The following is a 17,570-nucleotide window of genomic DNA, read 5'->3' as shown; positions in this document are numbered from 1 at the left end:
CCATTAACGGTAGCAGCAGCATTAACAACAACAGGTAGTATTTCAGCCTCATTCTGGGGATGACCTGGACTTGCACCATCTCTGTCTGTATCCCATTAACGGTAGCAGCAGCATTAACAACAACAGGTAGTATTTCAGCCTCATTCTGGGAATGACCTGGACTTGCATCATCTCTGTCTGTATCACATTAACAGCAGCAGCAGCATTAACAACAACAGGTAGTATTTCAGCCTCATTCTGGGAATGACCTGGACTTGCACCATCTCTGTCTGTATCCCATTTACAGTAGCAGCAGCATTAACAACAACAGGTAGTATTTCAGCCTCATTCTGGGAAAACAGGGCTTAATGCATGAGGATAGTGTTGTCCCAGACAAGCATGTGAAGTTTGCTCAGGCAAATCAGAGACAACACTTTCTGCATAAACCTTGAAACTAAAAATTCCATTAGAGCAAATAATGCAGACTGCAGAGGCTATTCTGGGACATAGTTTAGGCTCATGCATTAAGCCCAGTGTTTAAAGAGTTTAGAGTTTCATATTTATAACCCATGTACAAGTTTCAAATTTCCATTAATCATTGCTTGTCATGCATATTTATTTGTATTGTCCTACGTTTGTATGGATCATGTAAACTTACATAAAGCGTTGATTGTGATGTCAAAATGTACATATAAGAATTGTATTTTGTTATGATTTTAAGGTTTAAATTGGAACATTTTTTTGTTTCACACTATATTTCAATATGTTAATTAAAAGTATATGTATTCAAGCTTGATTGCATCGAAAGCCTGAGGCTCTTGAGTCCGTTTTCTCGGTAGAACCAGTACTTTATGTGTATCTTAAGTAGATCTAAAGAACACTCCTATAGTGAAGATCTAACTCTTTACCCCTTTGTCCCTGCGTGGACACCATACATACTAGGCCATGGCTACATCGAGTAGGTAATGAACATGATACTTAATCACAAAGCAGAGTTATATCCAGGGTAGTTGCCTTGATGCGCTTCTCATCTTGCCATGCGACTCCCTGGTTAACAGCAGGTCAACCCGCCATACAGTGTGGAATCACAGGTGGTTAGCGTGTGTCTCAAATTTTAAGAAATAACACGATACACAACTCGCGTGAGCTACTCATTGTCGATCGGACCCGGTTAATGAATGAAATCGTCAGGTGTCAAGACACACCTTCACAATGGACCAATGAAATCACTTGTGTGTTTATAATGTCAGCCAGTTGAAATGTATGTAAACAATGGTTTAACATGGCGCTGGGCAGTTAGTTTTGATGCATAATCTAATATAAAGAACTGTAAGATTGTTTTTTCGTACATTTTATTAGCTCATCTATTTTTTGAAAAAAAAAATGAGCTATTGTCATCACCTTGGCGTCGGCGTAGGCGTCCGGTTAAGTTTTGCGTTTAGGTCCACTTTTCTCTTAAAGTATCAATGCTATTGCATTCAAATTTGGTACACTTACTTACTTTCATGAGGGGACTGGGCAGGCAAAGTAAGATAACTCTGGCATGCATTTTGACAGAATTATGTGCCCTTTTTATACTAAGAAAATTGATTTTTTTTGTGTTTAGGTCCATTTTATTCCTTAAGTATCAAAGCTATTGTTTTCATACTTGCAACACTTACTAACTATCATAAGGGGACTGTGCAGGCAAAGTTATGTAACTCCGACTTGCATTTTGATATAATTATGGGCCCTTTTTATACTTAGAAAATTGTAAATTTGGTTAAGTTTTGTGTTTTGGTCCACTTTACCCCTAAAGTATCATAGATATTGCTTTCATACTTGGAACACTCGCAAACTATCATAAGAGGACAGTAAAGGACAAGTTACATAACTCTGTTTGTCATTTTTATGGAATAATGGTCCTTTTTAGACTTAGTAACTTTAAATATATGGTAAAATTTTGTGTTTAGATCCACTTTACTTCTAAAGTATCAAGGCTATTGCTTTCAAACTTCAAATACTTTTTATGCTATCATGAGGGTACTGTACCTGGCAATTTGAATTATACCTTGACCTTTGAATGACCTTAACTCTCAAGGTCAAATTATTAAATTTTGCTAAAATCACCATAACTTCTTTATTTATGATTATATTTCATTGATACTTTGACAAAACAACTCTTACCTGACATACCAATACCAATATAGACCCCACCCAAACTATCCCCCACGCCCCCCTCCGAATTCCCCCCCCCCCCAAATTCCCCCTCATTTTTTTAAGATCATTAATAAATGGCCACCACACCCTCACACTATACCCCCCACCCACCCCCCCAAAAAAAAAATATTTTTTTTAGTTATTTTTATTATTTTATTTATTGAAATACAGTCCAAACATCCTACTCAAAAATACCCCCCCCCCCCCCAAAAAAAAAAAATATACTTTTTTTTTCATTTTATTTTAGCATTTTTGGAAGATAATGTAATAAATGACCACACCCCCACACTATACACCCCTCTCCACTCCACCCCTCCCTCCTTTCTGATTGAAATTGAGATAGGTCCCTACACCTTTAAAAAGAAAAAAAGATGAGCGGTCTTCACCTGCAAGGCGGTGCTCTTGTTGAATTGTGGTACCGAAGTCCATGAACTTTGCAGGGAAAATGGCCTTTACTACGTGAAGATTTCCGTCTGAGATCGGGTCCGATTGACAACGAGTAGGTAACGCGTGTTGCGTATCATGTTGTTTCTTAAACGTTGATCAAGCGTTTGTAAAAATCTTGCAAGATATGTACCTTTCCAGAAAGGAAATTCATTTTTGCATTGAAAGAGACCAAGTTCGAGAAAATCGCTGCACAATTAATGAAGTTCTGGTTGTTCAAAGCGATGTACCCCGTTTTCGGGTGATTTTGAGTTAATTACCTTGTTATATATATATTTGATATTGAACTTTTTTTTCAGAAAATTTTATTTTTTGTTATAATTTGATTATTTATCATTCAAAATGTTTTAATTTTAACTAATTAATATTATAGCCACACGCTAACAACCTATGTGTGGAATCAATGGAGTCAAAATATGCAGACTTGTCTTGTAGTCATCCCAGTAATGGCTTGGGGGTTAAGCTCAGGTTCAAGGTCACGGCGATATGGGGATGTTTGACAGACGAGTTTTGTCTGTTCGCTTAGTTCCTATAAAATTGATTGTTATTGCAAGATTGGAAGTTGTTACTACCTACTTTACTATATGAACAAAAATTAAGCATTAGTATGCCCTCTTTCAAAAAAGAGGGGGTATATTGTTTTGCTGGATATCGGGCGGTCTTTCGGTAGACCAGTTCATTTCCGATCAAAAACTCGTCAATGGATTGACATATTGGCTTGAAACTTCACATGTGTATTGTCCTTGGACAGTAGATGAACCCTATTGAAATTGGGGTCAAGCGGTCAAAGGTCAAGGTCACTGTCATAATAAGTGTGAAAATCATTTATGATCAATAAATCATCAACGAATGGACCGATTGGCTTGATACTTCACATGTACATTGACATTGAACAGTAGATGATTACCATTGAAATTGGGGTCACTAAGTCAAAGGTCAAGGTCACTGTGACAATAAGTGGGAAAACCGTTTCCGATCATGAACTCGTTAACAAATTTACTGATTGGCTTCTGTTAACAAATTGACTGATTGGCTTGTTACTTCAGATGTGCATTGGCCTTGGATAGTAGATGACCCCTGTTGAAATAAGGGTCACTATGTCAAAGGTCAAGGTTACTGTCTCAATAAGCGTAAAAGTCATTTCTGATAAATAACTCGTCAACGGATTGAACGATTGGCTTGATAATTCGCATTTGCATTGGCCTTGGACAGTAGATGACCGCTATTTAAATTGGGTTCACTAGCTCAAAGGTCAAGGTCACTGTCACAATAAGTGTCTAATCGTTTCTGATTAATAATTCTTCAACGAATTGACAGATTAACTTGATACTTCACATGTGCTTTGGCGTTGGACTGTAGATGACCTCATCAGAAATTGGGGTCACTAGGTTAAAGGTCAAGGTCATTGTCTGAATAAGTGTCCAAATCGTTTCTGATCAATAACTCGTCAACCAATTGACCGATTGGCTTGATACTTCCTATGCAGATTGGACTTGGGCAGTAAATGACCCCTTTGAAATTGGGGTCACTTTGTCAAAGGTCAAGGTCACTGTCACAATATGTGTAAAAATCATTTCCAATCAATTACTTGTCAACAATTGACTGATTCACATGTGCATTCGCCTTGGGCAGTAGATGACCCCTATTGAAATGTGCACATTTTATCATCCTATGTGAAAGTGACATAATGTATGCCCCTTGTTATACCCAACCACACCCAGAGTGATCTAGAACTGGCATTGTCTGTATGTCATTTTGTCACACACTGTTTAGGGCTATATCTAAGAAAATATATAAGATTTTAACATTTAACTTTATGGTTGTATAGATGAAGAGAAGTAACTTGCACAAGAACCATAACCCAACATTGTCTTATATAAGAGTTATAGCCTTTTGTTGTTTTTATATGATGTAACTATTCATGGCTATATCTCAGATACGATACAAGATTTCGACATGAAACTTCATGGTTTCAAAGATATCAATGAGTAAATATGCTTGCACAAGAACCATAACCTTTCACTTTTGTAAATAAGAGTTATTGCAGAAAAATATAAGGCAAAACAATTACTATTTAATAAATAAATACATTGAACCACATTATTAATGAAATAATAAATCCTAAATGGAATTCAGAGCTAAATGATGCTTACCTGATCATGGATTTCAATCAATTAAGTAGAATCCTGCTTTTTGATTCAACCATGTGGCAATGTTGTCACTTTTTCCCTGTACTCATTATCTGCCTTGCATCAGATCGCTGCAAATGTTACCGGAAAGTTAAATAATTTCTTTTATATTAGTACAAATTATGTTAAATTGCATAATTGTGTAAAAATGTATACTTGCCCTTGTCTGGTCATAGGTTTTTAATGACTAGGAGTTAAAGTTAAATGTTTATAATTCATTTCAGGTCCAATATCTGAAACACAACAACTTTCCAGCTGAGAGGCCCATTATGGAGATACCAAAACACCAAGATACCAAGCCGCGGCTTGCTACCATGCTCCGTGTCCACCCCACCCAAACTTAGACCCCTCCGTCTTCAACCATGCCACATAACCATAGGGGAGTTAACCAGGACTTGAACCAAAACAGGGACTTTAACTGCGAGACAGTTTGGAAGGTCCTGAAACAATACTTCTCGTTCAGAACTGCTCAGGAGGGACGGTACTCTCTGTCAGATTATCTGGGGGCGTCCTTGTCTTCAATTCAGTCCCCGGTGTCCACTCTGGTTCCATGGGAATGTACTCGAATCTCCAGTAGAGCTACCAAAACCAACAAAGCAACTACCCGCAGCCAAAGCTAGTTTACCCTTAAACATTTAGCACGGCAGGGAAATGCAAAAGGCCAAACCATGCCTCAGCCAAATGGCAGCAGCATAAACGCTTATCTGGGGCAGTCCGGTTTGTCGCAAAGTGAGCCCAAAATGTTTGGCACCCCAGTTACATCACGAGGTTATGTAAAAAATTCAGAGTGTTTAAGAACAAACCCTGAACCCACCTTTCGGAGCAGGAAATCTTAGCGAGGAACAATTATGGTGGATATCAAACCTGCCCAGACAAAAAAAACAACCTCAGGCACACCAACAGTTTTCAACGCCGCAACCTTAAGCAGAAGAAAAGAAATGCTGACTAGAAGTTTGTTGAGGATGGACACGGAGGAAAGTGGATAGAATTTAGCTATAAGACAAGTTAGGATGGTGAAATAAATCATGTCATACCTGTATCAGCTAGAGTTGAAACCTTTTATAGTGGATGTTGTCGCTCCTAGGGAGTGTACAGAAGAAACGCAGGCTGGTGCTTTTTGTAGTTCAATGAAGGGTTAGAGGTTCATGAACGTGTATCAAGCCAAACCTCTGTTTGTATAATGCCAAGAGCCTGTCTAAGACTAATCGGGGACGATACTTTTGCCCAGACTAGATTTCTTGGTTGGAAAAGACTACATTTAAACAAAATTTCCTTTAAAGCAGAGAGTTTTGTCACTGATAAGGACTGCATTTGCTACCCGGCACTTTACTTTACTCACATGAATTAAGCACGGTTTTCCCAATATTGAACATTTAACATTGACATTTGAATCATTCATGCAAAGTGGCTGCTTGATCAAGCTAGCACAAAATCTTAATAGTATTCATTGAGACCAAGACATTTTACTGCCCGCCAGTGCAAAGATTGATTGAATAGACAATAACTGGTTCAGGGCATTTGGATTGTACTACAGTAACATGTTGTAAAGTTTTTAGGTGATAACAACTGACTTAGTATCCACTATTAAATAATTGTTGCAGACATTGATCTACACTCATCAAAGTATTTTTGTTTTGTTGTAATATAAAATGTAACAATATTAAAATGGCCGAGATGCAAATACGATAAGTATTATATAATAGCTAATGTGCAATGTATTGTTTACAGTAAAGTTGGCAGACAATAGTGTTGAAATGTCTCAAATTGCAGACTTTAAATGTAACAATATTAAATAGTGATTATAGGCAGTTAATGTGTTCTCCAGATGTCAGAGGAATATTCTGTTACGTTTGGAAGATAGGATACAGTCATAAGAAAGTGTATTCATTTCATGCATAGTAATTGTTTTATGTTTCGATGTTATGTGAAGTTGATATTATACTTGTGTTCAATGTATTATTTCACTCATGTGGATTATCATAGTAATAACACATACTTATGTGCGCTATACTATTTAATGATGTTACTATGCTGGTGGCTCAAGTAAGACTGTATCAGTCTCGTGGCTTGTGCTATTTCCCGTCACACTCGAGGCTCGCATCTCGTGTGATACGTCATTACACAAGTCACTCGACGGATACAAACTCTTTGAACAATCGACTAGCGTAATATTCCGCATATAAATCTGTTTTGTATATGTCAACAAGTAAAGTATTTCAGCTTAGGTTTGAAATAAAAATTAAACGACACATTGTTAACTAAAAAGTTATCAATGGTTTCGTCAGAAAAATACTGCAGGATATTTATGTCAGGAGTACCAACACAGAAAAACAATATCTTAACATCCTTTTTCTTGAAATGAAAAGTAACACATTTAGATTTAGAAAATTATATGTTATTCTAATCTAGAAATGTATTTTAAATAGGTTAGGTCTTCTCATGATTAAGTATATAATTAATTTGAAATACTGGAAATATAATTAACGTCGTGATACATATATAGTATAATATAGCAAAGTATTTTTTAACGAAACTCATATCATAAGATTTGTATATACTCACTTCATGTTGACGAAATGCTTATTCTTTTTGAAAAATACCGTCTGCAGTCAAATTAGTTTTGTTGATTTTTTATACATTTTATTGAATGTACATACATATTTATGTATAATACTATATATTTTGTTTAACATTCAAAGTACCATTTTTTTAACACTTAATACCTCACCTTTTATGTCAAATTCAGCCCATTTGAGCCGCATTCTGGTAAAATGTGACTTGACGCATGTTGGCTAAGTGTCGTCCCAGATTGGCAGTCCTCACATGCTAATTTGGGACGACAGTTTTCGCTTTAATGTATTTTTCATTTTCAATAAGTATTTTATAAGCGAAATCAAGTTTTGAAAAGTGTCGTCGGTGATTTCCAGCAGAATGTTAGGATTGCACGAGCTTATCTGGGACGACAGACACTTTACGCACATGCGTTACGTCCCTTTTTCCGACAGAGCGGCTCATTTAAAAGTTGATAAAAAATCAGAATGACCACAGATCCTTAAGATATATCCTCAATAGAGATTGTATATGGAACCAAATCATATAAAAGCGATAAACAAAACCACAACAACTTTTTTTTGAGTTGTAGTTACTTTGCCCAAATCTCCATTTTCAATTCTCAGCGCAAAGACCAAACACACTCCCGCTGTTTTTAGTTTATATATTGTGTCCTTTAGAGAGATATGACGAACGCTTGGCGGACACCATTCCCACTGAGTCACTGCAAAATATAAGAAGATGTTTATGGACAGTTTGACAGTACGACAAGCAGACGGACGGACAAAGATGCTGACATTAAAGACAGACCAGCTAGATACATAAAAATTTAGACATTCGCATAGTTACTTTAATTTGTTCTTATGTACTGATGTTTCAGTATTATATCAACAGTATTTTAAAAAATCCATGCGAAAAAAACACATAATTTCCAATTGATGGAAATGACACTTAGTTACTGAAACTTATTTCCTTTTTAAGTAAAACATTTAGTTATGTTCATGTTTATAAGCGCTTGGTGCGAAACAAATATATCCATTTATACGCATGGTACGAACTCCATGTACTTACTCGATCTACTCCAGAAGCGTCATCAGCTGTCGCATGAATAGAACCAAGAAATATCAATAAACATCAGAAAAATGCTTATTGAGAGATCTTTACTAGAAACTTTGCAATTGGTAATTTTCAAGCCTTTTTTAGCTCACCTGAGCACAATGTGCTTATGATGAGCTTTTGGGATCGTCTTTAGTCCGGCGTGCGTTGTGCAGCGTCAACATTTGCCTTGTTAACACTCGAAATGGTTCCGGTTGGTTGAAAAACATGACCGCAAGGGTCCGGGGCATTTTTCCGTATATGGCAAAAAACTTGTTAGCACTCTAAAAGTTATATTTATAGTTAACTTTACATGATACTTGGTCACAACATTTGTTCTAATGCTATCTTGGGCTGCAAAGAACAGGTCAGTTCCTTTATGTCTTTGTGAGGTAAGCGAATTTGTGCCTTCACGCCATCTTGTTGTTTGATCAGCACGTGTTTTAATGTATTGAAAACGGTATCATGTCCATTAGAAGCGATTTCTGTAAAGTTTGTTTGAAGTCTGAATGGGCAGGGACTTTAAGCCATTTATGGACTCTCCCATCCTTCTAAATTGGATCCGTGTATTTCCAAAATTAGGGATGTATATTTATTTTCATATTTAGAATATTGCTTACAGAAATTCCTTTAAGCAAACAGCGCAGACCGTGATGAGGCGCCTCATCATGCGGCGTCTCATCTGGGTCTACGCTGTTTGTCAAGCCTTTTTTCTAGACGCTAGGTATAAATGGGTTAATATACATGTATGAGTCTCGCTCCGGGTAAACAGGGCTTAAAGGGACCTGTTCACGTGTCGGTAAATTGACAATATTAAAACAAAATATTCAGATTCGCGAACTTTCATTGTAGTTATCATATTGTGAGGGAACAGTAATACTGAACATTAACCATGCTCTAAAATTTCCGTTACATGCATCTTTTGACAATTTAAACATCTGCAAAATTATAAAGCGTTGCAACGCGAAACTATTAAATGATTTGGAGAGTTCTGTTGTTGTCGTTAGTTTTGGGACACTACGAGGATTGCTTATATTAAGCATAAAATAAATCACTAATTGTATCAGTACGGATGGCCTAGTGGTCTTAGCGATAGACTTTTACTCCAGGGTTCAGTGGTTCAGATGAAGGTAACTTTTTCCTTTTTTTAATTGTATTCTTGTTGTTTTTTACAGGAGCTTTTTAGATCAAATGTTAACATTTTTATCAATGTAAAGCATTTAATGACAAACTTCAATACTTTTCAAATTCTGTGAAATGTCCCATTAAACGCATGTGCGTAATAAGTCGTCACAGAGATTAGCCTGTGCAGTCCGCACATCCTAATGTTGGGCGATACTCGTCACAGAGATAAGCCTGTGCAGTCCGCACATCCTAATGTTGGGCGATACTTTCCACCTTTATGATATGTTTCTATATTAAATCGAGCCGCGCTCTGGGAAAAAGGGTCTTAATGCAAGTGCGCAAACCATCAGGGACGTCACTTTCCATCGTAACTTGATTTGAGTTAAGATAAAAAATACTTATTTTCAACAAAAAATACTATAAACGCAGGAAGTGTCGCCCCTGAAAAGGATGACTACACAGGCTTATCTGGGACGAAACTTAACGCACATGCATGAAACCGCGTTTTCCCAGATCTAAGCTTTATTATATAATTTGAGAGCACCAGAGCGAATTGTGAGTTATGTAGATATTATTTTCTATCACTTTGTTTTATTAAGTTTGTAATTTAAATTGTCTACGATATTAAATTTTCTATTATTATGGTCTACACTTTGTAAAATTAAATAGAATTTTTTTTTTATTTAATAAATGAGGCACAACGACAGTTTGACATAAAGAGCGGCAATACGACGTAATTTCTTTAATTCTGATCTCAATAAAAACTAATATTAAAGAGATATTTTACTTTATGTTGTTGGTTATGTGGTAAATATTTTATCACGGGTATAAATACAATTTATATGAAAATTTCAGACGAAAATTAATACAGAAGCAAGATGCTTTCGCACAATGGCATCATAGCCATCTTTCTCAACAGGAAACACAAACATGTTCGGTTTTGAGATATATATATATATATATATATATATATATATATATATATATATTATATATATATATATATATATATATATATTTCTTTATTAATTTAATATACCTAAACTGGAAAACTATACATCAAGTGCATAGTTTATGCCTTATCATATACATAAATTAATCGGTTCCAATCCCAATCAAAAAAGATATGGGCCGTGCTCTGTAAAAAAGGAGTTTAATAATTGTGCCCAGATTAGCCTGTGTAGTCCACATAGCCTTAGCAGGGACTACACTTCCCGCCTAAACTGGATTTTTGCTCAGAAGAGACTCTTTAAACTGAAAATACAATTAAAGCAGAAAGTGGCGTCCCTGATTAGCCTGTGCGGACAGCAAAGGCTAATCTGGAACGAAACTTTACGCACATGCATTCAAGCCCTTCAAAGAGCACAGCTCATATGTATTGTTTCAAAATGAGAGCTTACAATTCGCACTTGAAAAATTTCCATTTTATTTCAGCTGAAAGAAGGTAATGTAATAGCATCGTTTCCCGTCAGAGTCTCCCGCTTCTTGTTCGGAACATAACTTAGAAAGTATTGATTGGATTCACATAACTTAGAAAGTATTGACTAGATTCACATAACTCAGAAAGTATTGACTGGATTCAAACAACTCAGACAGTATTTACTGAATTCACATAACTAAGAAAGTATTGACTGGATTCACATAACTCAGAAAGTATTGACTGGATTCACATAACTCAGAAAGTATTGACTGGATTCACATAACTCAGAAAGTATTGACTGGATTCACATAACTCAGAAAGTATTGACTGGATTCACATATCTCAGAAAGTATTGACTGGATTCACATAACTCAGAAAGTATTGACTGGATTCACATAACTCAGAAAGTATTGACTGGATTCAAATAACTCAGAACGTATTGACTGGATTCACATAACGCAGAAAGTATTGACTGGATTCACATAACGCAGAAAGTATTGACTGGATTCACATAATTCAGAAAGTATTGACTGGATTCACATTACTCAGAAAGTATTGACTGGATTCGCATGACTCAGAAAGTATTGACTAGATTCACATCACTAAGAAAGTATTGACTGGATTCACATTACTCAGAAAGTATTGACTGGATTCGCATGACTCAGAAAGTATTGACTGGATTCACATAATTCAGAACGTATTGACTGGATTCACATAACTTGGAAAATACTGATTGGATTCAAATAACATTACTTTATTAGCCTCTCTCTGTAAAAACTGGGTTTAATGCATGTCCGTTAAGTCCGCCTTTATGGATTCTGGGTTTAATGCATGTCCGTTAAGTCCGCCTGTATGGATGTTTTCCTCTAAAGGAACTATTTTCTGAACGAAAATCCAGAGAGGCCGTCTGTGGTTAAACTGTGCAGACTGCGCAGACCTATCTTGGACGACACATGCATTAAACGTCGTTTTCCCAGAGAGTCATTAGACAAGCACTAAATGTTCCAAATTTGGACCGTTTCTCTCGGCGCACTGCCGGTCAAATCGGTCCAACATTGTGAAATGTAGTTTCCGATACGAATTATATAAATTAATTCACGTTGTATTAATGTGTTTGCTTTAGTTAGTCCATGTTCCTGTGAAAACATATTATCTCTTATATGTCTTATAATTTTTGTAAAATCAAAGTTCGTTGTTTTGTTTTGACAAAAGATAGGAGACATATAAAACTATCACTGGGTCTTTATGTCTGGGTCCAGGCCCGTACCCAGGCACTTGGCCCAGGGGCTCGGGCCCCCCAGCTGGCTGTCGAGTTATGATTTTTTAATAATGGGCATACTGCAAATTTTTCTCACATGAAAGGGCCCACAGTACACTTCCATGTAATACAAATGTGCAGATGTGTTTTATTGCCCCTGATACACAAAGGGGATTAGCGCTAATTTACTCGCCAGTGGAGATAAGCCCCTAGGCTATGTTTTCTTATCAGCTAATGTACACACATCCCCGATCTGTCAATTACTCATCGTGCTCAATGATTCATCTGTTGATGGTTGGTGTAACACGCTTTTTGATTGGACAAGGACAAAGAAACAGTGAATAGATGGAACTGATACAGAAGGTCGTAGGTCTGAACGATAATAATGTTTTCTCGTTTTAATTCAAACTTCCTCTAAAGTCATACGTTATTATACATTTCTGTGAAAACTGTATTGTAGATGATAAACATTTTATTATGAATTTACTTTGAAACTTGAGAGGAGGTTTGATTTCAAAGAGAAAATACTAGTAGGTTATATGTCAGTTACAGACATTTAACCATAGTAGTATTTTCTCTTTGAAATCAAACCTCCTCTACAGTCATACTTTATGTAACATTTCATAATAAAGTCTTTTTAGTTCCAAAGGTTGCTTTTCCTTCTTCATACAGTTTCATACATTTCTGAAATCTAAAGCTTTAAACACGTGTGTGAATTCCACACCAAGGGGCCGTCGATAAAGCATGTCACGCTTTTTTTACACCCCCCCCCCCCCATATCACAAACTGTTACAAAATCTTGGACCCCCCCCCCTAAAGTACGTCACAAACTCACTCTTTCAATATATTTTTTTAATTAATACCTAATTCAAATTTAATCGAAAACACAATTCACTATTAAACCGTATTAAAATTTCACTTACCGGTAAAAGAACTTTCACATTACAGGCTTTTATGACTGTATGGTTGTTACGATGGGCAGTATATATCTAATAAAAACGAAATTATTATTTAGTCCAATAAATTATTTCGTCATTGAAATCTGTGTGGAGGTTGTGCTTATTGAATAAGCCGGCCCAGCCAAGTTGCCTATTGAACATTCAAACAACACATTCAGGAGATACGCAATTCGTCTTATTTGGACATAAAACTAATTCAAATGTTTCACAAATTTTTGAAAATTATTTTTAAAGTCTACTTAAGAAATAATAAACAAATAAGACATATTTTTTTAACAAATGTGTGACATCACACATGGCCTGACCCCCTCCCCCATGCCACAAACTGTCACACTTTTTTACTCACCCTCTCCACCTGGAGCCTGACATACTTTATAGACAGTCCCTAATGGTTAAAGCTGTAGGCTTCAGAAAGGTGCTGATTTACTTGTTATATATCCATAAATTTAAAGCACAAAATAATGTTTTTATATGCATTAAAATTCACCTTGAACAGTGTCTAATAAAAAAATATATTCGGGAGCGGCAACCCCTCCATCACCCTCCCCGTTTGGGCACCCCCCCCCCCCAGTCAAAATTTCATGGGTACGGCGCTGGGGTCGGTGGTTTGAATTAGCATGCCGTATCAGAAGTACACTTTCTTTTTTTCTGTGCGTGATTGTGTATGTTTGTTTTGCTGTTTTTTTAACTCGACGCTCAACGCTTGTCCGCCATTGTCTGCGGGAATTTGGTTTTGAGGTTCCGACACAAACATTCAATTTTGCGAACATATTTTTTTAAGCGTAATATAATTGATCACAAACATAATTTGCAAAACATATAAATATATAGTGCATGCTTGTACACAAATGTCCCGTTTTCCTGTGTTGCGCGCAATTATGCAGATTTCAATATACATATTAACAAGGGAAAGCACTTCGCATTAATGACTTCGTAAGCGCACTACGATAGCCTCTCTTACATCAAATGTTCGCTTTTTACAAACATCAATTAATCACGAAAAACCTGACAGAGGCCAATCTTTGCAAAACATCGTAGTAACTGCTTCAGATTATATAAATTGTTAAATGTCTTTTTTTTTCCAAAAAGTTTTGAACAAAAATAATAACACAACCAGATAAAACATCAATAACACACACTGAAAACTCGACTCCAACTCGTCTTAAGCCCTTTTAACACCGTGATCTGAACGCATTCTTGGGGCATTGACTCAACCATCACATAACAATCACTAAAACAGCCGCTTACTACGACTCCAACACCAGTTGCCACCACAACTAACCCCATCACGTCCACCGACTCAACCACACCACCAACACACCGCAACTTCACCACCACCACCACTATAGCATCACCACTATAACCACAACAACCATCATCTACCCCACCCCTACCCGCCCAAAGCTAGAACCGCCACAAACTCAATTACCTCCCCCGCTTCTGATATCACCACAACAACTTCCACACTCCCACAACCACCACCGCATCTCAACAGCCACCACAACAACGTCCACCGCTATCGCCAAAAACCACCACCATTATCACCATTACTACAACCACCCTCCCAACCACCAGCACAACCATCACCCCTGTTCTTATTCAAACCACCTCCAGCATCAATTTTACCACCATAGCAAAAACCACCACGACCGCACCCCGCCCCTCCCCACCACAACGAACACCCACACCAACAACTACTTCGCGCTTTCGAGCATTGCCATAATAAAATGCATTTCTTACGAAATAAATAGTGTTCCCTTTAATTAAAACTAATGCTCTTTTCAAACGAGTTCATGTAATATCTAAAACATTGGCCTTTTCACAGATTTTGGCATGTTACGAAGTTTGTCATTAAAAGCTTTATATTCATAAATGTAAACATTTGATATAAAATGCTCCAGTAAAAAAATCAATTATACAATTTTAAAAAAGAAAAAAGGTAACCGTTAGCAGGGCTCGAACCACTGACCCCTGGACTCCTGAAGTAAAAAGTCTGTGACTTAGACCACTAGGCCATCCTTCTGTATATACCATCAGATGTATTTTGTACTTTATATAAGCAATCCTTGAAGTTTCCCAAAATATAACGGCAACAACAGAACTCTCCAAATTATTAATTCGTTTCACATTGCAACGCTTTATAATTTTCGGCGCTTTAAATATTCAAAAGATGCATATAATGGCTATTTTAGAGCATGGTAAATGTTCAGTATTACTGTTTCCTTACAAATATCATAACTAAAACAAAACTTTGCGAATCTGAAACACCCAGGACAGAGGTTGACAAAGGTTTTCATGGAAACTGATAGCAACACCATAATAAGTGGTTCATGATTGACATGTGTCAATGTGCCCTCTTTCACATAATCATCGACTTTGCTTCAACCAGAAACCGTCAAAAATCTCTGACAATTATTACGGAAAAGCGTGATTGAGAACTTTCATTGTTTTGTCAAAATTCAAACCCGATCGTCTTGATAAAGTTAAGATCGATTCTCCAGAAATTAAATTGGTGGCGGATCTACTTGACGGAAACTCATGGCTGCAGCCTAAGCAGCGAATTGGAAACCCGTCACGTTAATTAGGGCACCCGTCACGTTAATTAGGGCCCCCGTCACGTTAATTAGGGTTCCCGTCACGTTAATTAGGGCTCCCGTCACGTTAATAAGGGCTCCCGTCAAGTGAGCGGAAGCAAATTTTTATGTATTCGAGAAAACGAAACAATGTGTGTCCACAAATAAAGACAAAGAATAATTTCCACGAGTAAAAAACTCTGTCACTCGATCGAAAGTAAATGTTGAATTGGCAAATATTGTTCCTGATGGTACGATATACATGTAGAATAAAATCATGTTGTTATTGGTCAGCAAACTAGAATATCACTTACCTTATTTTTTATTTATCAGACATATTTAAAAATGTTTCTTTTAGTCTTGTGTTTGTAAGCATTCAAACATATTTTAGCATCTAATTTTAGAGGGGCCGTCCAACAGAATTTGGCATGTATTGAATCTTGTCATTAAATTTTTAAATGCTTTATATTGATAAATTTAAACATTTGAACTTAAAATATCCAGTAAAAAAATACCATTTAAAAAAAGGAAAAAAGTAACCCTCAACAGGGGTCGAAGCACTGACCCCTGAAGTCCTGGAGTAAAAAAACTCCTGCCTAGACCACTCGACCATTAATACTCGTGCTTAAAACGGGTGAATTTGGTAGCTATATAAGCAATCCTCGTAGTTTCCACAAATAATGTTTCGCGTCGCACGACGCTTTATCTGTTGGACGGCCCCTTTAAGGGCACTTGTTCACGGTTTTGTAAAATGAAGAAATTTTTGTCATGATTAAAAAAAAACACATACATAATATTTAAACAAGCGAAATAATACTGATGTCTTAGAAAACTGTTTAATATAGTGTTTCATTATACTCGTGATTCGAAATCGGCAAAATACTAAAATAATAAATCGCTTGTTACGCTTTACTCGATTATTTAAAGAATGCGTGTAGTCCTAAAATACGGTTTATAATTCGGTAATGAATATAAAAGCCAGCGTATCTCAGTGGTAGCGTATTATCTTTTGCTTACACTGGGCTCGGATTCGAATACCGGGACAGAAATATTTTATTTAATCTTTGTACTTGCTTTTGTAATTAGTTACTAGTATGACTCTTAAAAACAGTATGGTTTTCTAAGTACATGTTTAGTTATTGTAAACATATTACATGCCAATTTTCTAAAGTTGTACTGTGTAACTCAAAACATTTTTCTAATTGAACACGAACAAACCATATTCATTCAATTGAAAAATATGTCTCTGGCGGTTATTCTCCCATGTGTCGACGTAGAAATCCCTCAACGGAATTCGCTGTTTGCTGCATCAATTACTAGTATTCTAGACTTGTTCCGTACGTAATACCGAATAATTCTCAGAATTAATATCGCTGTCTTCAGGTCGACTGGACAGCTGACATATATATATTATATTCGTTATACACTAATTTAACCTTGGGACGGTTTTTTGTTAGGCTCTTTCGCAGAGACTTAAGTCCGGCGATTGTATTCAATCACGATGCAATTTAGCCTCTTTCTGGAATAAAACGGGGCTTTCTGCATGAACTTAAAGTTTTCTTGAAGTTTAATCTGTGCAGTTCGCACTTTCTTCCTATACTGGATTTTCGTGTAGAAGAGATTCCTTTCAACTAAAGTTTCCATAAAAGCGTAATGTGGCCTCCCTGGTTTGCTTGTACGAACTAAACAGGCTAACTGGGACGAAACTTTGCGCACATGCATTAAGCCCCATTTTCTCAGATCGCGGCTCAATTTTACTTGTATACTAACCAGAACTGC

At 36.6% G+C, this 17,570-nt stretch overlaps 1 protein-coding gene and 1 long non-coding RNA gene across 2 annotated transcripts in view; both read left to right on the top strand.

Annotated features, from left to right (window-relative positions):
- Positions 1–17,570, top strand: part of LOC127869932 (uncharacterized) — a 204,165-nt gene that overhangs the window by 37,076 nt on the left and 149,519 nt on the right. The gene's annotated exons all lie outside the window — the stretch shown is intronic.
- Positions 161–7,939, top strand: LOC127868239 (uncharacterized). Its single transcript, XR_008044004.1, has 2 exons — positions 161–1,070; positions 5,036–7,939. It is a non-coding gene; the product is annotated as an uncharacterized LOC127868239 (long non-coding RNA).

Source organism: Dreissena polymorpha, chromosome 2 (assembly GCF_020536995.1).
Source record: "Dreissena polymorpha isolate Duluth1 chromosome 2, UMN_Dpol_1.0, whole genome shotgun sequence".
NCBI lineage: Eukaryota > Metazoa > Mollusca > Bivalvia > Myida > Dreissenidae > Dreissena > Dreissena polymorpha.
Note: the sequence above shows the minus strand (reverse complement) of the source record. Positions and strands in the feature narration are given on the sequence as shown.